Here is a 22543-nt window from a genome sequence, read left to right as displayed (position 1 = left end):
GAAAACATGGCTGCACGGATTGAGGAGAGATGCGAACACATTGATGAGAGATGTTCTGCTACAATAGAGAATACTGGCCTGGAGACAGCTGTAGAGGATAGCAGGCTCGAAAGGCATTCATGAGACATATTGAACCTCGCTGATACTAGCAGAAACCTACGGAGGGCCACCGTGGACTGGAGGAAGTTCCTCAATTCTCTGCTCCAAGAACGGGTCCAAGATCCCTGACGTCTAAAGAGAAGAGATGGCAGAGATGATAAAAACGCTCATGTTCTTGAAAGAGGTCAGATAATCCACACGACCCAAGGGGCAATTCCAAGCCATTCAGATCAAAGTGCACCAAGCCCAGGTAAGCCTTTTCCCAGGTTTGGGCCTAGCTATCAAGCACTTGCTCTTCCCTCCCCTCCACTCAGGCATCCATTTTGAGGGATCAGTACCTGAGCTGCAATGAAGCCAGTAAGAGAAGAGCAAGCCCCTCCTAGAATCAGAGTTCCTCTAGCTTCATCCTCTGTGAACAACAGGGAACCCCATAAAGGTCAAATACTCTCGTATGAAATAGATAGGAATTGAATACTTAGCTCCCACAAAGAAACGATGGCCTTCCGCTAGATTCAGCAAATGCTGGGATTATGTCCTCTCTGGGGTGAAGGGAGTGTGGTAAGTGAGGGGAATCTTTGACTGAACTTGAATCTGTATTAGGCCTCCGTTTTTCAAGACAGTCTAGGTAAATATTAGAAGTCAGATAGTGAACGGAACTGTAAAAGTCGCCAATGACATGAAAGACACAGCTTATGTGGACCGTCTTTCAATTGAGTCAAGCCCCCGGGGGCAATCTATCATGGGGGTGCAGACTTGGTTGCATTCAAGTGCTTTACCCAACATGATCGGATGATTAAGCGTTCTCATCACTGATAGAAGAACACCTGGTTCTCAGTAGCCTAGCATAGCTGCAGCAGGGTTCTCATAGCTATAATGCCTCTAGGTTCTTTGGATTCAAAGCTAAATGTATATATTTAGTTCGTTTCCTCTTGTATTTTCCTTGAGAGGGATGTTACACCTTGAAATGCCAACAATGACCAGTAGGTGTCATCGGAAGTAAAGGGCACTACATGCACAAGGGAATCCAAGCTTGGGGGTTATTTCATGTTTCCATTAGTTATTTCATGGTTCCTGTTGGTTTCGGAGGCTTCAACAGTAAAGAGCTGACATGACCCCTTTAACAGTTCGGACTGCTAGTTTGCATTCTATCTGTCTATGTTTTCCTTAGAGCTGACAAAATGTTACCGAAATTGACAAGTCTGGCTTCTAGGTCGATTTAGTATGTTTCAGAAACTAACTTCATTTTCGTATAACTCCCAAAACATTTATATCAATTCTATTAAATTTTTAAAGACTGCAAATGAGATATCAACACAATGTCAAAACTGGAGTCTTCGGACAATCCCTCCCACCACGGCTGTATAGAAACAAAGAGATAAAAAGAAATCACATTTCTGTGAAATGTATCTGGAAAGTGTTGATTCATCGATGCCCAGTTGACAGAGAAGCAGTGCAACCTGCGCTCACTCGCTCCCATGAACACAGCAATGGAAACATCCACTCACCCAGCCCTTGGCACAGGACACTTGCCGAAGAGAGGTCTGTTACTTCCAAAGACAGAATGAGGCCTCAGAACACCTGGAAGCAGGAGAAGGAAAAGCAGGGAATGGATACTAGTGCATGGTCTGAGCCCTGTTGATGGAGCAGTAAAGGTGAAACTCTCTTTAACTTGGACGCACACCCACAAGCGGAGAACAGACATGGGATTGAAGGTGATGCGCTGAGTGTTAGAAGAGTGCACAGCAGATGCTTGGCTGACAGATCTCAAAGAATCCAGTGCAAAATATCCCCACAGTTGATTCTGAGACCAAGCTCCGAGCTGCCAAATTTGAGGTAGCAGAGGCAGCGTTCAGGGAGGGATAGGGCTACGGATGGTGGCACACGCTGAGTCTCAGGGATCTGGAGTGCGTTGTGGGATGTGGTGGGTCCTATCAAGAGAGCAAACCGACCTGTGGCCCCAATGAGCAAGCAACCACCCTGGCGCGCGCAGTTGAAATTATCGATATGTCCCATGGCCACACCCAGTGCATCTGCAGGACCAGAGACCAATTTGGCATTTTGCCAATAGAGCATGTGTGGGGCTGAATCAGAGATATTGTGCATCGGGTCTGAGGGATCCAGGGGGCCTTGGGTTTGAATTCAGAATGAAAAGCCTTAGGATCTTCTACATTCATAACCTGGGCTGTGATTATGGTTTGGTTTGAGGCACCGGATGTGCAACAGCTCTGTGGTTGGCTTCGTGAACCCGTTCCACAAGGATGAGAGGACAAGGAAGTGTGGTCCAAGACCACAGCGTGAGAAGAGGAAGGATTTCCTTCAGTTTATCTCTCAAAAGCGGATGCTACATTTTGGATGGCACCGGCACGGTTCGGCAGTGAGGACACCAAGTTCGGGCTGTGGGATCATTCCAGCAGGCCCTGATGTGTGACATCCATAGATATGCTTCCACTGGTGTTTCTGTAGACAGAGAAGCTCTTGGAAGAACTGGTTTCAGTGGGACATTCCCGTGGCACTTCAAAGCACAAGCGCACTCACACTCTGCTCTTCTGGAAACACTCCAAAATAACAGAGAGTAGAATGCAGAGCTGAGAACCTTTAGAAGCTCCATTTCCACCAGAGGAAGTGTCCTGTGCTCTTTCAGATTTGTGAGATAAGCGTAATCAAAATGAGGTTATCCTAATCGAAATAGTATGGGGGGTTCATCACAACAAAGGCAACACCAGCAATTGGAGATAGACCAGACAACACACACAGGAACAGGACATGGCATCAATGTCTAGGAAAATTTGTCCTCACAGAAATCCCATGCAATTGTGTAGAGCCAAGTGTCTAAAGTTTTCACTTAACCAAGCCCTAGAAGTCTACATTAGATACCTGAAATTACCTGACCAGTAGAGATGAAGAAATACAGTAAAAGGAAAAGGAAGTACCATTTTCAGTTCCAAAGAGATTGAAGGCCCTAAAGATAAGCTTTCAGACAACTAGACTGCAAAACGCTCTCCAGAGCAAGTATTGAAAATGGAGGTGAGGGAAACACTGAAGAACAAAAGTGTCTCAGAATCACAAAAGGCAGAATACCAGAAAAGGGGAAGAGAAAGCCTAAAGACGAGCCAAATAATATCAGAAAACTCAGTGGATGAGAAAATATCAGGGCTAACATTCCGTCCTAAGCAGACGAGATATTGCAGAGGGACGCGTGAATGACTTTGAAGACAGGGGAACAGAAATCCCTCGGTCAGAAGCACACATAGGAAAGCAAGTACAAACCAATGAAAACATTGCTGTTGAATCCTGGTTGAAGACAAGGCATGAAAGACTAAAATTCGAAAGAGTCCCAGATGGAAAAGCAAGAGATAAAGAAACAAACAATGTTTGAAAAGTTATGTGTAGAAAAATCAGACTGAAACTTGCTGAAAGCCAAGATAGAATCATCTAGGCGAATTCAGGAAGTACACAGCGTCCAAAAGAGGTGGAATCCCAATAGACTTAGCAGCAGCTGTATGATCCAAATCAACAAAGTTCATGAGCATCCCAGTGATTTAAAATGCGCCTGGAGGAAAGCAACATAGTCACAAGAGAACCTCCAGAGGGGTTTCAGCTGCTATCTCAGCAGCAATATTGCAGGACAGGGAGGAGTGCCAGGACATAGACCATAGCTTGAATGGCAAAATGCTGCCATCTAGGGTAGCCTATGCCACATGACCACCATTTCTAATAACAGCAGAGCTAGAGAATGCCACAGACCTGCAAATCTTAAAAGAATTCAGCAGTTCGAAACTTATCCTAAAAGAAAGGTTGAGGATTCTCCCCTGAAGGGATAAGCAGCAAGATGAAATGGAAAGAAGAAAACCCTTATTGGAAATGCAAGAAGAGCATGAGTGGAAAAGAAGAAACAAGAAGAAGGCAAGGAGGACATCAAAACCCTAAAGATGGGAGAGGGAAGCAGGAAATCATAGGGGATTGGAAGCACTCTCTTAAGGGAGTCAGCTTATATGACTCTCTGTTGGAAGCAAACGGAGAGATGCATGGCCTGACGTGTTTGCAAAGCAAACGAGAAGCAGACCAAGAAAGAATCAAACAAACAAACAACACAAAAAGGGTAGGGTAACATGAATATTCAAAAGAAATTACTCAAGGTGATGTCAAGGATCATTCAGTACGCATCGACCCAGTATCGCGGCTTGAATGTACTCAGCACACCTGTATTCGGAAATCAGAGGCGTGCATTTATATTCGTAAATATTGATTCATATGAGCATATCGTGACCTAACCCAAATGCCGATTTGGAATCCAATGGATTCCTAGTCCGTGATATAGACTTGCAAGTCTTCCAACAGGATGAATGAATGCCATATTCTACACTACGTCGAGAAGAAATGGCACAAGCCTATAACAAGGAAAAGTAGCTCCGCAAAAGTGTACTAAGATCAAAAGAGACAGGCAGTAAAGTGCACATTGGGGATTGTATCATTCCTAGGAATTTCAGCCCCCTTGAAACAAATGGATAGATGTCCCGTGAATGCGGGTGTTTCAGCAGAAATCAACCGACGGCTATGTATTGCGGGTGTGCCCATATTACAGGAACAAGAGTTTCCCTTAGTGGGTCTCTGTGTACTGTGAACTGTTAGAAAGTTTAAAGACGTGTGAAACTTTCAACTGAAAATGGACACACTTGCCTCCGTTGCTACAGTGCATACAGATCTGAACAAAAGGAAAGAGGGAAGAACAAAGGCCCATGGGACGCTAGTGGGTAGAATCACATTTACCTTAGGAACCTCTCGTCGGATGCAGCCCCTCCCCCAGCACTGACAAGATGCAGCAGCCATTGGGGATGGCAGTTAGCGGTTGGATTCCAGGTGGAATGTTGGTGTGTACCGCGAGGCTTGTTGTGGCTGGTGGATCCTAGGTAACCGGGCAGAGTTCTGTGGGTGGATCAGTGCGATGGAGGGGCTGCCGCCCTCTGTGGAGCTTGGCTTAGGTCTTTGGTCCGGGAAGCTGTGTCAGTTCGAGATACTGCTGCTGCCCAAAGACCTGAGTTCACGGGTCAGTTTCCAGAACCTGAAAGGGCAGACAGTGGAAGATCTGCCTGTCTTCAGCTTACTGGAGAGGCTCCGAGGTCCTTTCAGACTTGCCCAGTCCTGTTGAAGTCGACTTTATGGGAGACACGAAGAGAAGCTGGCCGAAAACATGGCTGCACGGATTGAGGAGAGATGCGAACACATTGATGAGAGATGTTCTGCTACAATAGAGAATACTGGCCTGGAGACAGCTGTAGAGGATAGCAGGCTCGAAAGGCATTCATGAGACATATTGAACCTCGCTGATACTAGCAGAAACCTACGGAGGGCCACCGTGGACTGGAGGAAGTTCCTCAATTCTCTGCTCCAAGAACGGGTCCAAGATCCCTGACGTCTAAAGAGAAGAGATGGCAGAGATGATAAAAACGCTCATGTTCTTGAAAGAGGTCAGATAATCCACACGACCCAAGGGGCAATTCCAAGCCATTCAGATCAAAGTGCACCAAGCCCAGGTAAGCCTTTTCCCAGGTTTGGGCCTAGCTATCAAGCACTTGCTCTTCCCTCCCCTCCACTCAGGCATCCATTTTGAGGGATCAGTACCTGAGCTGCAATGAAGCCAGTAAGAGAAGAGCAAGCCCCTCCTAGAATCAGAGTTCCTCTAGCTTCATCCTCTGTGAACAACAGGGAACCCCATAAAGGTCAAATACTCTCGTATGAAATAGATAGGAATTGAATACTTAGCTCCCACAAAGAAACGATGGCCTTCCGCTAGATTCAGCAAATGCTGGGATTATGTCCTCTCTGGGGTGAAGGGAGTGTGGTAAGTGAGGGGAATCTTTGACTGAACTTGAATCTGTATTAGGCCTCCGTTTTTCAAGACAGTCTAGGTAAATATTAGAAGTCAGATAGTGAACGGAACTGTAAAAGTCGCCAATGACATGAAAGACACAGCTTATGTGGACCGTCTTTCAATTGAGTCAAGCCCCCGGGGGCAATCTATCATGGGGGTGCAGACTTGGTTGCATTCAAGTGCTTTACCCAACATGATCGGATGATTAAGCGTTCTCATCACTGATAGAAGAACACCTGGTTCTCAGTAGCCTAGCATAGCTGCAGCAGGGTTCTCATAGCTATAATGCCTCTAGGTTCTTTGGATTCAAAGCTAAATGTATATATTTAGTTCGTTTCCTCTTGTATTTTCCTTGAGAGGGATGTTACACCTTGAAATGCCAACATTGACCAGTAGGTGTCATCGGGACTAAAGGGCACCACATGCACAAGGGAATCCAAGCTTGGGGGTTATTTCATGTTTCCATTAGTTATTTCATGGTTCCTGTTGGTTTCGGAGGCTTCAACAGTAAAGAGCTGACATGACCCCTTTAACAGTTCGGACTGCTAGTTTGCATTCTATCTGTCTATGTTTTCCTTAGAGCTGACAAAATGTTACCGAAATTGACAAGTCTGGCTTCTAGGTCGATTTAGTATGTTTCAGAAACTAACTTCATTTTCGTATAACTCCCAATACATTTATATCAATTCTATTAAATTTTTAAAGACTGCAAATGAGATATCAACACAATGTCAAAACTGGAGTCTTCGGACAATCCCTCCCACCACGGCTGTATAGAAACAAAGAGATAAAAAGAAATCACATTTCTGTGAAATGTATCTGGAAAGTGTTGATTCATTGATGCCCAGTTGACAGAGAAGCAGTGCAACCTGCGCTCACTCGCTCCCATGAACACAGCAATGGAAACATCCACTCACCCAGCCCTTGGCACAGGACACTTGCCGAAGAGAGGTCTGTTACTTCCAAAGACAGGATGAGGCCTCAGAACACCTGGAAGCAGGAGAAGGAAAAGCAGGGAATGGATACCAGTGCATGGTCTGAGCCCTGTTGATGGAGCAGTAAAGGTGAAACTCTCTTTAACTTGGACGCACACCCACAAGCGGAGAACAGACATGGGATTGAAGGTGATGCGCTGAGTGTTAGAAGAGTGCACAGCAGATGCTTGGCTGACAGAACTCAAAGAATACAGTGCAAAATATCCCCACAGTTGATTCTGAGACCAAGCTCCGAGCTGCCAAATTTGAGGTAGCAGAGGCAGCGTTCAGGGAGGGATAGGGCTACGGATGGTAGCACACGCTGAGTCTCAGGGATCTGGAGTGCGTTGTGGGATGTGGTGGGTCCTATCAAGAGAGCAAACCGACCTGTGGCCCCAATGAGCAAGCAACCACCCTGGCGCGCGCAGTTGAAATTATCGATATGTCCCATGGCCACACCCAGTGCATCTGCAGGACCAGAGACCAATTTGGCATTTTGCCAATAGAGCATGTGTGGGGCTGAATCAGAGATATTGTGCATCGGGTCTGAGGGATCCAGGGGGCCTTGGGTTTGAATTCAGAATGAAAAGCCTTAGGATCTGCTACATTCATAACCTGGGCTGTGATTATGGTTTGGTTTGAGGCACAGGATGTGCAACAGCTCTGTGGTTGGCTTCGTGCACCCGTGCCACAAGGATGAGAGGACAAGGAAGTGTGGTCCAAGACCACAGCGTGAGAAGAGGAAGGATTTCCTTCAGTTTATCTCTCAAAAGCGGATGCTACATTTTGGATGGCACCGGCACGGTTCGGCAGTGAGGACACCAAGTTCGGGCTGTGGGATCATTCCAGCAGGCCCTGATGTGTGACATCCATAGATATGCTTCCACTGGTGTTTCTGTAGACAGAGAAGCTCTTGGAAGAACTGGTTTCAGTGGGACATTCCCGTGGCACTACAAAGCACAAGCGCACTCACACTCTGCTCTTCTGGAAACACTCCAAAATAACAGAGAGTAGAATGCAGAGCTGAGAACCTTTAGAAGCTCCATTTCCACCAGAGGAAGTGTCCTGTGCTCTTTCAGATTTGTGAGATAAGCGTAATCAAAATGAGGTTATCCTAATCGAAATAGTATGGGGGGTTCATCACAACAAAGGCAACACCAGCAATTGGAGATAGACCAGACAACACACACAGGAACAGGACATGGCATCAATGTCTAGGAAAATTTGTCCTCACAGAAATCCCATGCAATTGTGTAGAGCCAAGTGTCTAAAGTTTTCACTTAACCAAGCCCTAGAAGTCTACATTAGATACCTGAAATTACCTGACCAGTAGAGATGAAGAAATACAGTAAAAGGAAAAGGAAGTACCATTTTCAGTTCCAAAGAGATTGAAGGCCCTAAAGATAAGCTTTCAGACAACTAGACTGCAAAACGCTCTCCAGAGCAAGTATTGAAAATGGAGGTGAGGGAAACACTGAAGAACAAAAGTGTCTCAGAATCACAAAAGGCAGAATACCAGAAAAGGGGAAGAGAAAGCCTAAAGACGAGCCAAATAATATCAGAAAACTCAGTGGATGAGAAAATATCAGGGCTAACATTCCGTCCTAAGCAGACGAGATATTGCAGAGGGACGCGTGAATGACTTTGAAGACAGGGGAACAGAAATCCCTCGGTCAGAAGCACACATAGGAAAGCAAGTGCAAACCAATGAAAACATTGCTGTTGAATCCTGGTTGAAGACAAGGCATGAAAGACTAAAATTCGAAAGAGTCCCAGATGGAAAAGCAAGAGATAAAGAAACAAACAATGTTTGAAAAGTTATGTGTAGAAAAATCAGACTGAAACTTGCTGAAAGCCAAGATAGAATCATCTAGGCGAATTCAGGAAGTACACAGCGTCCAAAAGAGGTGGAATCCCAATAGACTTAGCAGCAGCTGTATGATCCAAATCAACAAAGTTCATGAGCATCCCAGTGATTTAAAATGCGCCTGGAGGAAAGCAACATAGTCACAAGAGAACCTCCAGAGGGGTTTCAGCTGCTATCTCAGCAGCAATATTGCAGGACAGGGAGGAGTGCCAGGACATAGACCATAGCTTGAATGGCAAAATGCTGCCATCTAGGGTAGCCTATGCCACATGACCACCATTTCTAATAACAGCAGAGCTAGAGAATGCCACAGACCTGCAAATCTTAAAAGAATTCAGCAGTTCGAAACTTATCCTAAAAGAAAGGTTGAGGATTCTCCCCTGAAGGGATAAGCAGCAAGATGAAATGGAAAGAAGAAAACCCTTATTGGAAATGCAAGAAGAGCATGAGTGGAAAAGAAGAAACAAGAAGAAGGCAAGGAGGACATCAAAACCCTAAAGATGGGAGAGGGAAGCAGGAAATCATAGGGGATTGGAAGCACTCTCTTAAGGGAGTCAGCTTATATGACTCTCTGTTGGAAGCAAACGGAGAGATGCATGGCCTGACGTGTTTGCAAAGCAAACGAGAAGCAGACCAAGAAAGAATCAAACAAACAAACAACACAAAAAGGGTAGGGTAACATGAATATTCAAAAGAAATTACTCAAGGTGATGTCAAGGATCATTCAGTACGCATCGACCCAGTATCGCGGCTTGAATGTACTCAGCACACCTGTATTCGGAAATCAGAGGCGTGCATTTATATTCGTAAATATTGATTCATATGAGCATATCGTGACCTAACCCAAATGCCGATTTGGAATCCAATGGATTCCTAGTCCGTGATATAGACTTGCAAGTCTTCCAACAGGATGAATGAATGCCATATTCTACACTACGTCGAGAAGAAATGGCACAAGCCTATAACAAGGAAAAGTAGCTCCGCAAAAGTGTACTAAGATCAAAAGAGACAGGCAGTAAAGTGCACATTGGGGATTGTATCATTCCTAGGAATTTCAGCCCCCTTGAAACAAATGGATAGATGTCCCGTGAATGCGGGTGTTTCAGCAGAAATCAACCGACGGCTATGTATTGCGGGTGTGCCCATATTACAGGAACAAGAGTTTCCCTTAGTGGGTCTCTGTGTACTGTGAACTGTTAGAAAGTTTAAAGACGTGTGAAACATTCAACTGAAAATGGACACACTTGCCTCCGTTGCTACAGTGCATACAGATCTGAACAAAAGGAAAGAGGGAAGAACAAAGGCCCATGGGACGCTAGTGGGTAGAATCACATTTACCTTAGGAACCTCTCGTCGGATGCAGCCCCTCCCCCAGCACTGACAAGATGCAGCAGCCATTGGGGATGGCAGTTAGCGGTTGGATTCCAGGTGGAATGTTGGTGTGTACCGCGAGGCTTGTTGTGGCTGGTGGATCCTAGGTAACCGGGCAGAGTTCTGTGGGTGGATCAGTGCGATGGAGGGGCTGCCGCCCTCTGTGGAGCTTGGCTTAGGTCTTTGGTCCGGGAAGCTGTGTCAGTTCGAGATACTGCTGCTGCCCAAAGACCTGAGTTCACGGGTCAGTTTCCAGAACCTGAAAGGGCAGACAGTGGAAGATCTGCCTGTCTTCAGCTTACTGGAGAGGCTCCGAGGTCCTTTCAGACTTGCCCAGTCCTGTTGAAGTCGACTTTATGGGAGACACGAAGAGAAGCTGGCCGAAAACATGGCTGCACGGATTGAGGAGAGATGCGAACACATTGATGAGAGATGTTCTGCTACAATAGAGAATACTGGCCTGGAGACAGCTGTAGAGGATAGCAGGCTCGAAAGGCATTCATGAGACATATTGAACCTCGCTGATACTAGCAGAAACCTACGGAGGGCCACCGTGGACTGGAGGAAGTTCCTCAATTCTCTGCTCCAAGAACGGGTCCAAGATCCCTGACGTCTAAAGAGAAGAGATGGCAGAGATGATAAAAACGCTCATGTTCTTGAAAGAGGTCAGATAATCCACACGACCCAAGGGGCAATTCCAAGCCATTCAGATCAAAGTGCACCAAGCCCAGGTAAGCCTTTTCCCAGGTTTGGGCCTAGCTATCAAGCACTTGCTCTTCCCTCCCCTCCACTCAGGCATCCATTTTGAGGGATCAGTACCTGAGCTGCAATGAAGCCAGTAAGAGAAGAGCAAGCCCCTCCTAGAATCAGAGTTCCTCTAGCTTCATCCTCTGTGAACAACAGGGAACCCCATAAAGGTCAAATACTCTCGTATGAAATAGATAGGAATTGAATACTTAGCTCCCACAAAGAAACGATGGCCTTCCGCTAGATTCAGCAAATGCTGGGATTATGTCCTCTCTGGGGTGAAGGGAGTGTGGTAAGTGAGGGGAATCTTTGACTGAACTTGAATCTGTATTAGGCCTCCGTTTTTCAAGACAGTCTAGGTAAATATTAGAAGTCAGATAGTGAACGGAACTGTAAAAGTCGCCAATGACATGAAAGACACAGCTTATGTGGACCGTCTTTCAATTGAGTCAAGCCCCCGGGGGCAATCTATCATGGGGGTGCAGACTTGGTTGCATTCAAGTGCTTTACCCAACATGATCGGATGATTAAGCGTTCTCATCACTGATAGAAGAACACCTGGTTCTCAGTAGCCTAGCATAGCTGCAGCAGGGTTCTCATAGCTATAATGCCTCTAGGTTCTTTGGATTCAAAGCTAAATGTATATATTTAGTTCGTTTCCTCTTGTATTTTCCTTGAGAGGGATGTTACACCTTGAAATGCCAACATTGACCAGTAGGTGTCATCGGGACTAAAGGGCACCACATGCACAAGGGAATCCAAGCTTGGGGGTTATTTCATGTTTCCATTAGTTATTTCATGGTTCCTGTTGGTTTCGGAGGCTTCAACAGTAAAGAGCTGACATGACCCCTTTAACAGTTCGGACTGCTAGTTTGCATTCTATCTGTCTATGTTTTCCTTAGAGCTGACAAAATGTTACCGAAATTGACAAGTCTGGCTTCTAGGTCGATTTAGTATGTTTCAGAAACTAACTTCATTTTCGTATAACTCCCAAAACATTTATATCAATTCTATTAAATTTTTAAAGACTGCAAATGAGATATCAACACAATGTCAAAACTGGAGTCTTCGGACAATCCCTCCCACCACGGCTGTATAGAAACAAAGAGATAAAAAGAAATCACATTTCTGTGAAATGTATCTGGAAAGTGTTGATTCATCGATGCCCAGTTGACAGAGAAGCAGTGCAACCTGCGCTCACTCGCTCCCATGAACACAGCAATGGAAACATCCACTCACCCAGCCCTTGGCACAGGACACTTGCCGAAGAGAGGTCTGTTACTTCCAAAGACAGAATGAGGCCTCAGAACACCTGGAAGCAGGAGAAGGAAAAGCAGGGAATGGATACTAGTGCATGGTCTGAGCCCTGTTGATGGAGCAGTAAAGGTGAAACTCTCTTTAACTTGGACGCACACCCACAAGCGGAGAACAGACATGGGATTGAAGGTGATGCGCTGAGTGTTAGAAGAGTGCACAGCAGATGCTTGGCTGACAGATCTCAAAGAATCCAGTGCAAAATATCCCCACAGTTGATTCTGAGACCAAGCTCCGAGCTGCCAAATTTGAGGTAGCAGAGGCAGCGTTCAGGGAGGGATAGGGCTACGGATGGTGGCACACGCTGAGTCTCAGGGATCTGGAGTGCGTTGTGGGATGTGGTGGGTCCTATCAAGAGAGCAAACCGACCTGTGGCCCCAATGAGCAAGCAACCACCCTGGCGCGCGCAGTTGAAATTATCGATATGTCCCATGGCCACACCCAGTGCATCTGCAGGACCAGAGACCAATTTGGCATTTTGCCAATAGAGCATGTGTGGGGCTGAATCAGAGATATTGTGCATCGGGTCTGAGGGATCCAGGGGGCCTTGGGTTTGAATTCAGAATGAAAAGCCTTAGGATCTTCTACATTCATAACCTGGGCTGTGATTATGGTTTGGTTTGAGGCACCGGATGTGCAACAGCTCTGTGGTTGGCTTCGTGAACCCGTTCCACAAGGATGAGAGGACAAGGAAGTGTGGTCCAAGACCACAGCGTGAGAAGAGGAAGGATTTCCTTCAGTTTATCTCTCAAAAGCGGATGCTACATTTTGGATGGCACCGGCACGGTTCGGCAGTGAGGATACCAAGTTCGGGCTGTGGGATCATTCCAGCAGGCCCTGATGTGTGACATCCATAGATATGCTTCCACTGGTGTTTCTGTAGACAGAGAAGCTCTTGGAAGAACTGGTTTCAGTGGGACATTCCCGTGGCACTTCAAAGCACAAGCGCACTCACACTCTGCTCTTCTGGAAACACTCCAAAATAACAGAGAGTAGAATGCAGAGCTGAGAACCTTTAGAAGCTCCATTTCCACCAGAGGAAGTGTCCTGTGCTCTTTCAGATTTGTGAGATAAGCGTAATCAAAATGAGGTTATCCTAATCGAAATAGTATGGGGGGTTCATCACAACAAAGGCAACACCAGCAATTGGAGATAGACCAGACAACACACACAGGAACAGGACATGGCATCAATGTCTAGGAAAATTTGTCCTCACAGAAATCCCATGCAATTGTGTAGAGCCAAGTGTCTAAAGTTTTCACTTAACCAAGCCCTAGAAGTCTACATTAGATACCTGAAATTACCTGACCAGTAGAGATGAAGAAATACAGTAAAAGGAAAAGGAAGTACCATTTTCAGTTCCAAAGAGATTGAAGGCCCTAAAGATAAGCTTTCAGACAACTAGACTGCAAAACGCTCTCCAGAGCAAGTATTGAAAATGGAGGTGAGGGAAACACTGAAGAACAAAAGTGTCTCAGAATCACAAAAGGCAGAATACCAGAAAAGGGGAAGAGAAAGCCTAAAGACGAGCCAAATAATATCAGAAAACTCAGTGGATGAGAAAATATCAGGGCTAACATTCCGTCCTAAGCAGACGAGATATTGCAGAGGGACGCGTGAATGACTTTGAAGACAGGGGAACAGAAATCCCTCGGTCAGAAGCACACATAGGAAAGCAAGTACAAACCAATGAAAACATTGCTGTTGAATCCTGGTTGAAGACAAGGCATGAAAGACTAAAATTCGAAAGAGTCCCAGATGGAAAAGCAAGAGATAAAGAAACAAACAATGTTTGAAAAGTTATGTGTAGAAAAATCAGACTGAAACTTGCTGAAAGCCAAGATAGAATCATCTAGGCGAATTCAGGAAGTACACAGCGTCCAAAAGAGGTGGAATCCCAATAGACTTAGCAGCAGCTGTATGATCCAAATCAACAAAGTTCATGAGCATCCCAGTGATTTAAAATGCGCCTGGAGGAAAGCAACATAGTCACAAGAGAACCTCCAGAGGGGTTTCAGCTGCTATCTCAGCAGCAATATTGCAGGACAGGGAGGAGTGCCAGGACATAGACCATAGCTTGAATGGCAAAATGCTGCCATCTAGGGTAGCCTATGCCACATGACCACCATTTCTAATAACAGCAGAGCTAGAGAATGCCACAGACCTGCAAATCTTAAAAGAATTCAGCAGTTCGAAACTTATCCTAAAAGAAAGGTTGAGGATTCTCCCCTGAAGGGATAAGCAGCAAGATGAAATGGAAAGAAGAAAACCCTTATTGGAAATGCAAGAAGAGCATGAGTGGAAAAGAAGAAACAAGAAGAAGGCAAGGAGGACATCAAAACCCTAAAGATGGGAGAGGGAAGCAGGAAATCATAGGGGATTGGAAGCACTCTCTTAAGGGAGTCAGCTTATATGACTCTCTGTTGGAAGCAAACGGAGAGATGCATGGCCTGACGTGTTTGCAAAGCAAACGAGAAGCAGACCAAGAAAGAATCAAACAAACAAACAACACAAAAAGGGTAGGGTAACATGAATATTCAAAAGAAATTACTCAAGGTGATGTCAAGGATCATTCAGTACGCATCGACCCAGTATCGCGGCTTGAATGTACTCAGCACACCTGTATTCGGAAATCAGAGGCGTGCATTTATATTCGTAAATATTGATTCATATGAGCATATCGTGACCTAACCCAAATGCCGATTTGGAATCCAATGGATTCCTAGTCCGTGATATAGACTTGCAAGTCTTCCAACAGGATGAATGAATGCCATATTCTACACTACGTCGAGAAGAAATGGCACAAGCCTATAACAAGGAAAAGTAGCTCCGCAAAAGTGTACTAAGATCAAAAGAGACAGGCAGTAAAGTGCACATTGGGGATTGTATCATTCCTAGGAATTTCAGCCCCCTTGAAACAAATGGATAGATGTCCCGTGAATGCGGGTGTTTCAGCAGAAATCAACCGACGGCTATGTATTGCGGGTGTGCCCATATTACAGGAACAAGAGTTTCCCTTAGTGGGTCTCTGTGTACTGTGAACTGTTAGAAAGTTTAAAGACGTGTGAAACATTCAACTGAAAATGGACACACTTGCCTCCGTTGCTACAGTGCATACAGATCTGAACAAAAGGAAAGAGGGAAGAACAAAGGCCCATGGGACGCTAGTGGGTAGAATCACATTTACCTTAGGAACCTCTCGTCGGATGCAGCCCCTCCCCCAGCACTGACAAGATGCAGCAGCCATTGGGGATGGCAGTTAGCGGTTGGATTCCAGGTGGAATGTTGGTGTGTACCGCGAGGCTTGTTGTGGCTGGTGGATCCTAGGTAACCGGGCAGAGTTCTGTGGGTGGATCAGTGCGATGGAGGGGCTGCCGCCCTCTGTGGAGCTTGGCTTAGGTCTTTGGTCCGGGAAGCTGTGTCAGTTCGAGATACTGCTGCTGCCCAAAGACCTGAGTTCACGGGTCAGTTTCCAGAACCTGAAAGGGCAGACAGTGGAAGATCTGCCTGTCTTCAGCTTACTGGAGAGGCTCCGAGGTCCTTTCAGACTTGCCCAGTCCTGTTGAAGTCGACTTTATGGGAGACACGAAGAGAAGCTGGCCGAAAACATGGCTGCACGGATTGAGGAGAGATGCGAACACATTGATGAGAGATGTTCTGCTACAATAGAGAATACTGGCCTGGAGACAGCTGTAGAGGATAGCAGGCTCGAAAGGCATTCATGAGACATATTGAACCTCGCTGATACTAGCAGAAACCTACGGAGGGCCACCGTGGACTGGAGGAAGTTCCTCAATTCTCTGCTCCAAGAACGGGTCCAAGATCCCTGACGTCTAAAGAGAAGAGATGGCAGAGATGATAAAAACGCTCATGTTCTTGAAAGAGGTCAGATAATCCACACGACCCAAGGGGCAATTCCAAGCCATTCAGATCAAAGTGCACCAAGCCCAGGTAAGCCTTTTCCCAGGTTTGGGCCTAGCTATCAAGCACTTGCTCTTCCCTCCCCTCCACTCAGGCATCCATTTTGAGGGATCAGTACCTGAGCTGCAATGAAGCCAGTAAGAGAAGAGCAAGCCCCTCCTAGAATCAGAGTTCCTCTAGCTTCATCCTCTGTGAACAACAGGGAACCCCATAAAGGTCAAATACTCTCGTATGAAATAGATAGGAATTGAATACTTAGCTCCCACAAAGAAACGATGGCCTTCCGCTAGATTCAGCAAATGCTGGGATTATGTCCTCTCTGGGGTGAAGGGAGTGTGGTAAGTGAGGGGAATCTTTGACTGAACTTGAATCTGTATTAGGCCTCCGTTTTTCAAGACAGTCTAGGTAAATATTAGAAGTCAGATAGTGAACGGAACTGTAAAAGTCGCCAATGACATGAAAGACACAGCTTATGTGGACCGTCTTTCAATTGAGTCAAGCCCCCGGGGGCAATCTATCATGGGGGTGCAGACTTGGTTGCATTCAAGTGCTTTACCCAACATGATCGGATGATTAAGCGTTCTCATCACTGATAGAAGAACACCTGGTTCTCAGTAGCCTAGCATAGCTGCAGCAGGGTTCTCATAGCTATAATGCCTCTAGGTTCTTTGGATTCAAAGCTAAATGTATATATTTAGTTCGTTTCCTCTTGTATTTTCCTTGAGAGGGATGTTACACCTTGAAATGCCAACATTGACCAGTAGGTGTCATCGGGACTAAAGGGCACCACATGCACAAGGGAATCCAAGCTTGGGGGTTATTTCATGTTTCCATTAGTTATTTCATGGTTCCTGTTGGTTTCGGAGGCTTCAACAGTAAAGAGCTGACATGACCCCTTTAACAGTTCGGACTGCTAGTTTGCATTCTATCTGTCTATGTTTTCCTTAGAGCTGACAAAATGTTACCGAAATTGACAAGTCTGGCTTCTAGGTCGATTTAGTATGTTTCAGAAACTAACTTCATTTTCGTATAACTCCCAAAACATTTATATCAATTCTATTAAATTTTTAAAGACTGCAAATGAGATATCAACACAATGTCAAAACTGGAGTCTTCGGACAATCCCTCCCACCACGGCTGTATAGAAACAAAGAGATAAAAAGAAATCACATTTCTGTGAAATGTATCTGGAAAGTGTTGATTCATCGATGCCCAGTTGACAGAGAAGCAGTGCAACCTGCGCTCACTCGCTCCCATGAACACAGCAATGGAAACATCCACTCACCCAGCCCTTGGCACAGGACACTTGCCGAAGAGAGGTCTGTTACTTCCAAAGACAGGATGAGGCCTCAGAACACCTGGAAGCAGGAGAAGGAAAAGCAGGGAATGGATACCAGTGCATGGTCTGAGCCCTGTTGATGGAGCAGTAAAGGTGAAACTCTCTTTAACTTGGACGCACACCCACAAGCGGAGAACAGACATGGGATTGAAGGTGATGCGCTGAGTGTTAGAAGAGTGCACAGCAGATGCTTGGCTGACAGAACTCAAAGAATACAGTGCAAAATATCCCCACAGTTGATTCTGAGACCAAGCTCCGAGCTGCCAAATTTGAGGTAGCAGAGGCAGCGTTCAGGGAGGGATAGGGCTACGGATGGTGGCACACGCTGAGTCTCAGGGATCTGGAGTGCGTTGTGGGATGTGGTGGGTCCTATCAAGAGAGCAAACCGACCTGTGGCCCCAATGAGCAAGCAACCACCCTGGCGCGCGCAGTTGAAATTATCGATATGTCCCATGGCCACACCCAGTGCATCTGCAGGACCAGAGACCAATTTGGCATTTTGCCAATAGAGCATGTGTGGGGCTGAATCAGAGATATTGTGCATCGGGTCTGAGGGATCCAGGGGGCCTTGGGTTTGAATTCAGAATGAAAAGCCTTAGGATCTGCTACATTCATAACCTGGGCTGTGATTATGGTTTGGTTTGAGGCACAGGATGTGCAACAGCTCTGTGGTTGGCTTCGTGCACCCGTGCCACAAGGATGAGAGGACAAGGAAGTGTGGTCCAAGACCACAGCGTGAGAAGAGGAAGGATTTCCTTCAGTTTATCTCTCAAAAGCGGATGCTACATTTTGGATGGCACCGGCACGGTTCGGCAGCGAGGACACCAAGTTCGGGCTGCGGGATCATTCCAGCAGGCCCTGATGTGTGACATCCATAGATATGCTTCCACTGGTGTTTCTGTAGACAGAGAAGCTCTTGGAAGAACTGGTTTCAGTGGGACATTCCCGTGGCACTACAAAGCACAAGCGCACTCACACTCTGCTCTTCTGGAAACACTCCAAAATAACAGAGAGTAGAATGCAGAGCTGAGAACCTTTAGAAGCTCCATTTCCACCAGAGGAAGTGTCCTGTGCTCTTTCAGATTTGTGAGATAAGCGTAATCAAAATGAGGTTATCCTAATCGAAATAGTATGGGGGGTTCATCACAACAAAGGCAACACCAGCAATTGGAGATAGACCAGACAACACACACAGGAACAGGACATGGCATCAATGTCTAGGAAAATTTGTCCTCACAGAAATCCCATGCAATTGTGTAGAGCCAAGTGTCTAAAGTTTTCACTTAACCAAGCCCTAGAAGTCTACATTAGATACCTGAAATTACCTGACCAGTAGAGATGAAGAAATACAGTAAAAGGAAAAGGAAGTACCATTTTCAGTTCCAAAGAGATTGAAGGCCCTAAAGATAAGCTTTCAGACAACTAGACTGCAAAACGCTCTCCAGAGCAAGTATTGAAAATGGAGGTGAGGGAAACACTGAAGAACAACAGTGTCTCAGAATCACAAAAGGCAGAATACCAGAAAAGGGGAAGAGAAAGCCTAAAGACGAGCCAAATAATATCAGAAAACTCAGTGGATGAGAAAATATCAGGGCTAACATTCCGTCCTAAGCAGACGAGATATTGCAGAGGGACGCGTGAATGACTTTGAAGACAGGGGAACAGAAATCCCTCGGTCAGAAGCACACATAGGAAAGCAAGTGCAAACCAATGAAAACATTGCTGTTGAATCCTGGTTGAAGACAAGGCATGAAAGACTAAAATTCGAAAGAGTCCCAGATGGAAAAGCAAGAGATAAAGAAACAAACAATGTTTGAAAAGTTATGTGTAGAAAAATCAGACTGAAACTTGCTGAAAGCCAAGATAGAATCATCTAGGCGAATTCAGGAAGTACACAGCGTCCAAAAGAGGTGGAATCCCAATAGACTTAGCAGCAGCTGTATGATCCAAATCAACAAAGTTCATGAGCATCCCAGTGATTTAAAATGCGCCTGGAGGAAAGCAACATAGTCACAAGAGAACCTCCAGAGGGGTTTCAGCTGCTATCTCAGCAGCAATATTGCAGGACAGGGAGGAGTGCCAGGACATAGACCATAGCTTGAATGGCAAAATGCTGCCATCTAGGGTAGCCTATGCCACATGACCACCATTTCTAATAACAGCAGAGCTAGAGAATGCCACAGACCTGCAAATCTTAAAAGAATTCAGCAGTTCGAAACTTATCCTAAAAGAAAGGTTGAGGATTCTCCCCTGAAGGGATAAGCAGCAAGATGAAATGGAAAGAAGAAAACCCTTATTGGAAATGCAAGAAGAGCATGAGTGGAAAAGAAGAAACAAGAAGAAGGCAAGGAGGACATCAAAACCCTAAAGATGGGAGAGGGAAGCAGGAAATCATAGGGGATTGGAAGCACTCTCTTAAGGGAGTCAGCTTATATGACTCTCTGTTGGAAGCAAACGGAGAGATGCATGGCCTGACGTGTTTGCAAAGCAAACGAGAAGCAGACCAAGAAAGAATCAAACAAACAAACAACACAAAAAGGGTAGGGTAACATGAATATTCAAAAGAAATTACTCAAGGTGATGTCAAGGATCATTCAGTACGCATCGACCCAGTATCGCGGCTTGAATGTACTCAGCACACCTGTATTCGGAAATCAGAGGCGTGCATTTATATTCGTAAATATTGATTCATATGAGCATATCGTGACCTAACCCAAATGCCGATTTGGAATCCAATGGATTCCTAGTCCGTGATATAGACTTGCAAGTCTTCCAACAGGATGAATGAATGCCATATTCTACACTACGTCGAGAAGAAATGGCACAAGCCTATAACAAGGAAAAGTAGCTCCGCAAAAGTGTACTAAGATCAAAAGAGACAGGCAGTAAAGTGCACATTGGGGATTGTATCATTCCTAGGAATTTCAGCCCCCTTGAAACAAATGGATAGATGTCCCGTGAATGCGGGTGTTTCAGCAGAAATCAACCGACGGCTATGTATTGCGGGTGTGCCCATATTACAGGAACAAGAGTTTCCCTTAGTGGGTCTCTGTGTACTGTGAACTGTTAGAAAGTTTAAAGACGTGTGAAACTTTCAACTGAAAATGGACACACTTGCCTCCGTTGCTACAGTGCATACAGATCTGAACAAAAGGAAAGAGGGAAGAACAAAGGCCCATGGGACGCTAGTGGGTAGAATCACATTTACCTTAGGAACCTCTCGTCGGATGCAGCCCCTCCCCCAGCACTGACAAGATGCAGCAGCCATTGGGGATGGCAGTTAGCGGTTGGATTCCAGGTGGAATGTTGGTGTGTACCGCGAGGCTTGTTGTGGCTGGTGGATCCTAGGTAACCGGGCAGAGTTCTGTGGGTGGATCAGTGCGATGGAGGGGCTGCCGCCCTCTGTGGAGCTTGGCTTAGGTCTTTGGTCCGGGAAGCTGTGTCAGTTCGAGATACTGCTGCTGCCCAAAGACCTGAGTTCACGGGTCAGTTTCCAGAACCTGAAAGGGCAGACAGTGGAAGATCTGCCTGTCTTCAGCTTACTGGAGAGGCTCCGAGGTCCTTTCAGACTTGCCCAGTCCTGTTGAAGTCGACTTTATGGGAGACACGAAGAGAAGCTGGCCGAAAACATGGCTGCACGGATTGAGGAGAGATGCGAACACATTGATGAGAGATGTTCTGCTACAATAGAGAATACTGGCCTGGAGACAGCTGTAGAGGATAGCAGGCTCGAAAGGCATTCATGAGACATATTGAACCTCGCTGATACTAGCAGAAACCTACGGAGGGCCACCGTGGACTGGAGGAAGTTCCTCAATTCTCTGCTCCAAGAACGGGTCCAAGATCCCTGACGTCTAAAGAGAAGAGATGGCAGAGATGATAAAAACGCTCATGTTCTTGAAAGAGGTCAGATAATCCACACGACCCAAGGGGCAATTCCAAGCCATTCAGATCAAAGTGCACCAAGCCCAGGTAAGCCTTTTCCCAGGTTTGGGCCTAGCTATCAAGCACTTGCTCTTCCCTCCCCTCCACTCAGGCATCCATTTTGAGGGATCAGTACCTGAGCTGCAATGAAGCCAGTAAGAGAAGAGCAAGCCCCTCCTAGAATCAGAGTTCCTCTAGCTTCATCCTCTGTGAACAACAGGGAACCCCATAAAGGTCAAATACTCTCGTATGAAATAGATAGGAATTGAATACTTAGCTCCCACAAAGAAACGATGGCCTTCCGCTAGATTCAGCAAATGCTGGGATTATGTCCTCTCTGGGGTGAAGGGAGTGTGGTAAGTGAGGGGAATCTTTGACTGAACTTGAATCTGTATTAGGCCTCCGTTTTTCAAGACAGTCTAGGTAAATATTAGAAGTCAGATAGTGAACGGAACTGTAAAAGTCGCCAATGACATGAAAGACACAGCTTATGTGGACCGTCTTTCAATTGAGTCAAGCCCCCGGGGGCAATCTATCATGGGGGTGCAGACTTGGTTGCATTCAAGTGCTTTACCCAACATGATCGGATGATTAAGCGTTCTCATCACTGATAGAAGAACACCTGGTTCTCAGTAGCCTAGCATAGCTGCAGCAGGGTTCTCATAGCTATAATGCCTCTAGGTTCTTTGGATTCAAAGCTAAATGTATATATTTAGTTCGTTTCCTCTTGTATTTTCCTTGAGAGGGATGTTACACCTTGAAATGCCAACATTGACCAGTAGGTGTCATCGGGACTAAAGGGCACCACATGCACAAGGGAATCCAAGCTTGGGGGTTATTTCATGTTTCCATTAGTTATTTCATGGTTCCTGTTGGTTTCGGAGGCTTCAACAGTAAAGAGCTGACATGACCCCTTTAACAGTTCGGACTGCTAGTTTGCATTCTATCTGTCTATGTTTTCCTTAGAGCTGACAAAATGTTACCGAAATTGACAAGTCTGGCTTCTAGGTCGATTTAGTATGTTTCAGAAACTAACTTCATTTTCGTATAACTCCCAAAACATTTATATCAATTCTATTAAATTTTTAAAGACTGCAAATGAGATATCAACACAATGT

At 45.7% G+C, this 22543-nt stretch overlaps 2 long non-coding RNA genes across 2 annotated transcripts; both read right to left on the bottom strand.

Moving 5' to 3' along the window:
- Positions 1-5338: 5338 nt before the first annotated feature.
- Positions 5339-10274, bottom strand: LOC140695277 (uncharacterized). Its single transcript, XR_012070967.1, has 3 exons — positions 10148-10274; positions 6886-6958; positions 5339-5512 (listed from the first exon to the last, which is right to left on the bottom strand). It is a non-coding gene; the product is annotated as an uncharacterized lncRNA (long non-coding RNA).
- A 5626-nt stretch (positions 10275-15900) lies between these two features.
- On the bottom strand, positions 15901-20838 carry LOC140695274 (uncharacterized). The gene is made up of 3 exons (XR_012070964.1): positions 20710-20838; positions 17448-17520; positions 15901-16074 (listed from the first exon to the last, which is right to left on the bottom strand). It is a non-coding gene; the product is annotated as an uncharacterized lncRNA (long non-coding RNA).
- Between the last annotated feature and the right edge of the window lie 1705 nt (positions 20839-22543).

Source organism: Vicugna pacos, unplaced genomic scaffold (assembly GCF_048564905.1).
Source record: "Vicugna pacos unplaced genomic scaffold, VicPac4 scaffold_193, whole genome shotgun sequence".
Classification (NCBI taxonomy): domain Eukaryota; kingdom Metazoa; phylum Chordata; class Mammalia; order Artiodactyla; family Camelidae; genus Vicugna; species Vicugna pacos.
Note: the sequence above shows the minus strand (reverse complement) of the source record. Positions and strands in the feature narration are given on the sequence as shown.